Consider the following 6,289-nt stretch of genomic DNA (forward strand, 5'->3'; position numbering starts at 1 on the left):
ATTGGGATTAATCTTAAGGGGTTTTTCTGGATTCCTGGCAAATGAGGTTTAACTAGGGATATGAATGTCTATTAGTCAGCTTGGGAATATGTCTCTTTGGCCTTAATCTAACACTCCATACTAATTAACAAAAAATAAAGAATGGTTACATTGTTTTTTTTTTTATTTTTTTTTTAGCTTTGTTACACCTTTCCTGTTTACAAGTATGCTATAGCATACCCCTCAACCTCTTAGAGCAATAAATATGGACACAGCCATAAATAATGGGGTGACAAAGGCTGGAAAGATAGGGGTACTTTCTAAACATTGCTCTTACAAACCTGTTCATAGAATAACAAGTTTTGCATTAGCATTAGCATGAAGTTTTTGAAGGGTATGAAGTCTGAAAGTCAACTGTCATTATTTTCTGACTTCAAAGTCAAGGATTTTCCAGAAAACCAGAATTTTATGAGAAACAGACCAAAAAATATGAGGCAAAAATCTAGACATTCTGCAATAATCTGTGCAGTTAAGAGGTATCTGATAGGCTTGCTGGCATCAAGATTTCCCTAAATAACTGTGGAAAGTAAAATGAATTGCATGTTTCTGTGGGCAGTGTGTACTGTTACCGGGCCCTGTACATAGATAACTCTTGTTCGGTCAGTATTTATAAGGTGTGTGTGTGTGTGTGTGTGGGGGGGGGGGGGTTGTGACAAACATGTAAAATAAAAATTTTCACTGCGCTTGGGATACATCTCGGTAAGCAATAGAGATCAGCTTCTCTAAACGAACGATCTCTCTCGTGTCGCACTTTTTCCACATAGTAAAGGCATCTTGTTTGGAGCTTTACTCATTCCGGACCTGGATCTCTATTATTACAAAAAAAAAAAAAAAAACGAACAGGGAAATTAACTATCGTATCTATGGGCAACATTTAATGTTTCCACAGCCCAGAGATACATCGAAGTATATATTAGGGAAAAAAATGCAAAATAAAAACTCGCCCTGTGTTTACATTACATCAGTAAGCACTAGAGATCAGCTGCTGTACACAACCGATCGTACCTTTTCCACATAGTAACGGCACCTGCTTTTGTTGTTTGGAGCTTTACTCACCCGGTTCTGAATCTCTCTAAAAAAAAAAAAAAAACAAGAAAATTAATCATCGTATCTATGGGCAACATTTACTGTTTCCACTGCTCACAGATACATCTGTTGTTAGCTATTGTTTGGCCAGGGAACACTAACACAAAGTAAAAAATTTTCCCGAGTTTCGATTACATCTCGATAAGCACTTGAGATCGGCTTGTCTAGACAGACAATCGCTCGTGCTTACTTCACATAGCAACAACACCTGTTACTGTTAACAGCCTTTCTAACCTGGATCCCTATTATGACTGAAAAAAAAACTAAACAGGAAAAAATGATTAATGGATCTTTTCTGTGGGCAGAATTATGTACTGAAGAAACGCATGCAAGACAAACACCATCCTTAAAAGTAGACTTTCCGCTTGTTATAAGTTAAAATCAGTAGGAACTACAGCTGCAATGGCGGAGTTTACCTTGGGAAGAAAAGTGGAAGTGGAACAGGGTTTTCAAAGAAATAAGAGGTATGTGGGCAGGGAATAACTGTGATGTCAGGAAGAGGGAGGGAGGTAACAAAATGGGTGGCAACATTTACATTTCGGTCCGAAGCAGCTAACTCAGTTTAGAACTGAGATAGTGTCCCTTTAAGAAGAAAGTCTTCCAAGATAAAAACCTTAGAGGACAAGACTCAGCTGGCTCAAAGGGAGGAAGAATGAGAGATTCTAAAACTAGATTTAAATCCCAGGGGGGAATAGATGCTCTTATTGGAGGCCTTAATAGGGAAGTACCTATTAATGCTTTTCATAGTCTGTGAGACATGATACTAGATCACATTTCTCCTATATGGAAATTGGAAATGGCAGCTAGTTGGACTCAGATAGTAGCTGCCGCCACTCCTAGTTCAAATGTTTAAGCCAGGAAATCCAGAATTTTAGAAATGGGGGCAGTAAAAGGATCAATATTGTTCTTTTTTGCCCAACAAGAGAACCACTTCCATTTACTAGCATAAAGTTTTCTTGTAGTGGACTTATGGGATGAAATCAAAATGTGTTGCACTGCCAGGGAAACATCTGGGAGCCTGGCTAAGACAAGAAGTGGAGAAACCAAGTCTTTAGCTTGAGAGTATGGACAGAAGGGTGGAGAGCACCTGACTGATGCATCAGGAGATCTGGAGCTGGGTCAAGTATCCAAGGCCCTCCTTGCAGATGAGGACAGAAGAATGGGAACCAAATCTGTAGAGGCCAGTAAGGAGCAATGAGGATTAACTTGCAACCCAATGACTGTGCTTTCTGAAGAACCTTGAGGATCAGTGGGAAAGTTGGGAAGGCATAAAGCTGTCCCAGGGGTCAATCATGAACCAGTGTGTCCCTGGGTGACTGTACCAGTGGTGGGACTAGGGAAAATTAGCTGCTGCATTTGTTGTTGAGGGGAGTGGCAAAAAGATTGCAGCATGACTGGCTTCATTTGTGAAAAATTAGCTCTGCAGCTTCCACTTTCAGGGACCACTCATGTGGCATCAGAATAGCCCTGCTGAGCTTGCTCGCTATCACGTTGGATTTCCCCGGGATGTGCATTGCATCACACATTGCCATACTCATAAACCCTCTCAGCACAAGGGATAAGACCTGGTTCCTCCCTGTTTGTTGATGTACCAAACAACTGACATATTGTCTGTCTGAATCAGTATAGTCCCTGTAGGAAGAGAATCTTGAAGTTCTTTCAACACCAGAAGCACTGCTCTCATCTCTAGGACACTGATGTACAAGTGGTACTTGTGTTCTTGTCAAGTCCCTTGAACAATCTGTCCCAGATAATGCTCCCCCACCCTATCTGGGAAGCATCCATGGTCACTGTGGCTATGGGCTGGGGACTAGAAACAGCCTGCCTATTGATACAAGGGGGGAGTGAAGCCACCATGCTAAATCCTTCTTCAAAACTCTGTGCTCCATATCTGATGTGACATTGGCAAATCCTGGAATGACCATTGAGCAAAAAAAGCCACTGCAGAATTCTCATGTGTAAGAGTGCCATAGGGACCAGAGTAATCGCTGCAGCCATCGAGCCCAAGACCTTGAGGACAAATTTTGCCTGAATTCTCTTGTTTGGCCCTTGTGTCTAAATCTGCACCTATAAATTAAATATACTGACAAGGCAACAAGGCAGACTTTTCGTAGTTTATGGTGATGCCTAGTTGTGCACAGGTGTGAATAGTGGAGTCTAGTGCCTCGATGAGTTGATGCCTAGTGGTGGCAGTGAGGAGCCAGTCATCTAAATATGGAAACTCCCAGAATCCTAGACATCTCAGGTGAGCTGTTACTACTGCCATACATTTGGTGAACACCCTGGGGGTTGTGGTGAGACCAAAGGGCAGAGCACTGAACTGATAATGACTGGCTCCCAGCCAGAAGTGCAAGTACCTCCTGGATTGCCTGCCCATTTTTATATGGCAGTACGCATCCTGGAGATTGATAGAGCACATCCAGTTGTCCTGACCCAGAAAGGAAAGAATGGACTGCAGTCTTACCATCTGGAACTTTGTTTTTTTGACTGATTTGTTGAGTTTGCTGAGATCCAAAATGGGTCTCCAGTCCCCTGTTTCTTTTGGAACTAAAAAGAACCTTGAGTAAGTGCTGGATTCTATTTGGTCTGCGGGGACCTCTTGGATGGCTTTTTTTTCTAGCAACCTTTGAACCTCTAGGTTTGCTAGATCCTGAAGACTGGGTGGAACATCTGGGATTGTGTTTTGATTTGTTGGAGGGGGTGGTTGGGAGAAGGGAATTTTGTAACCCCTGGATATTATTGACAGTACCCAGGTATCTTCCATGGTTGTTTGCTAGGCTTTGGGGTACTGGAATAATCTGCCCCTGACTGCCTCCAGAGGTAGACGGTTGGGCGTCCTTTCAGGAGTGCTGGAAAGGCCTGCCAGAGAAGGTATCCCTGTCGGCTTGATTCTGTGCACCCCCCTGCCACGGGGTCAGTGTCTCCCATTGCTGTTTTTCCCTCTGCCCCTGGGGGAACTGTCTCCATGTGTGTCAGGTAAAACTCCCTGGGATTTTTTGAACCACATCTTCCCGCTCTTCTGACCCTTGAGGTAAGGTCTAGAGGGGATGGAAAAACGTACTCCCATGGCAGAGAGAGTTTTGCCATCTCATTCACACCTGATAAGCATCTCTTTTACCTGAGGCCTGAACAGTGATGAGCTGTCAAAGGGGGTGTTGATAAAGGAGGACTTGGAGGGCACCACAAATTGACAAAGGTGCATCCAGGGGTGCCTGCACAAAGCAACTCCTGTGCCTGCTGCCCTACTCACTCCGTCTGCTGCATAGGATATCAGCCGCATGGAGGAGTTAACTATAGATGTCAAGGTCACAAGCTGTGAAACCTCCTTGCTCTCAGCTCCTTCAGCTGTCGGATCCTGTAGGGAATCTCCTAGCTCCTTCAGGAGATCCCTTTGAAGGTGTGTAAAGTGAGACAAATAATTCAGTGACTTGACAGTAAAGGCCGCTGAAGCAAACATACTCTTCCCATACCTGCCCAACATACGAGACTCTTTGTTCAGTGGATGAACAGAAGAATAAGTCTTCACTAACTCTTTCTTGGTGGCTGCTGCCACCAACATGGCATCAACAGGCACACCCTTTGATAGCAAAACCTATCCTCTGGAGCAGTTATAAATTTATTAGGCCTCCTCGGAACTGGTTCCATAGTCTCTGGGGAGCTCCAGGCCTTTTGACTCACCAAAGCCAGTAGAGGGTCAAAAGGAGGGGACACCCAAGAAGTGGAGGGTTGGAAACTAAATGCATCCAGGTACACAGACTCATCCTCAGAAGGGGCAAGGGATTTCCAGCCACCCCTCTGTCTAATGATTTCCAGGATGTCTGAAAAGGGCCTAATGCCAGTCCTTTCCTCGGAGCCAATGAGAGAGCATCGGCCTCCGGATCTTTTGATGGCTCAAGATAACAAAGAGATCAGAGCAGTGGTCAGAACTGATAAACCAATGGTGGTCCTCAGAGCTGGCAGTTCCACCACAACAACATCCATACACTCTGGCTCCGAACTCAAGGGAGTCAGATGAGGAATCAATAACAGTGTGGGCTGAGGTATCTGCGCCAAATTCTTGTGGACTGGGCTCGATAATAATTTAGCTAATGCCTGTGTCTTGAGAAGCATCTCTACCACCCTCTCCACATCATGATCTGAAAGCCTGGATGATCGAGAGGAATGAGAGGAAGACTGATAACTGCCTGCCACAGACTGTAACAGTGGGGATTGTGGAACAGACCTCACCAGCTCCAGAGAGGGAGACCTGGTTCTCTTGAGAGTCCTGACTGGCTCCGAAACCACTAATGGAGCCGCCGGAGAAAGAGGTTTGTCAGAACCTATGCTCGGATCTGACAGACTCACATGTTTATCCTTAGACCTTGATGGCTCAGAGATAGGAGCCGAGGAAGATGAAGGCTTTGGTGACTTATCTTGTTTTTTTCTGCCTGAGAACCCTCAATAGCCACATCAAAAGGGCTCTTAAGCAAGCCTCATAAAAGTCTTTCTTTCCTGCAAGACCCAAGAACTAAAGGCATGACAGATAGAACATGAGTCCTGCAGGTGTAGAGCCCCTAAGCAATAGACACAGCTTGTGTGCCCATCCATAAGGGACATGTTCTGGCAGCAGGAGTCACACTTCTTAAAACCCGAAGGTTTTGACTCCTTAGGTTCCTTAGACATACTAAGTAAAGGAAAAACACCAACAACAGTGACAAAGTAACTAAGGAAACGTTAAACTCTAAACTATTTAAATTAAAAAAACTTAACAAAAAAAAAAAAACTTTTTTTTTTAAGAGGAAAGAGAAAGGAGGGAAGGGGAAGAGCCTTTAAGTTAAACGGCGACTTCCCCAACCCAGGAGAGCCTCTAACTTAAATGGCTGCTCCTATAAGGAGGAGAAAGAGGAAGGAATGAAAAACAAGTCCTTAAATGAAGATGGAACTGATAGAAAAGGACAGAGAACCCTCTAAGTCAAATGGGTTCAATAGAGGGGTTAGGCCTGAGGGAAAGAACGACGGCCACAACAACCACAACAGGCAGCAGCGGGAAGGTTACAGAAGGTGCTAGCCTAAGGAGAACACACTCTAAGACTATATTAATATAAAAAGCTATTTAACTTTAAAAAATTTTGACAAAAGCCTAAAAGAAGAAAATACTTAACCTAAGCTAGTACAAGCAATCTCG

Source organism: Protopterus annectens, chromosome 2.part1 (genome assembly GCF_019279795.1).
Source record: "Protopterus annectens isolate FY-2018-M chromosome 2.part1, PAN1.0, whole genome shotgun sequence".
Classification (NCBI taxonomy): domain Eukaryota; kingdom Metazoa; phylum Chordata; order Ceratodontiformes; family Protopteridae; genus Protopterus; species Protopterus annectens.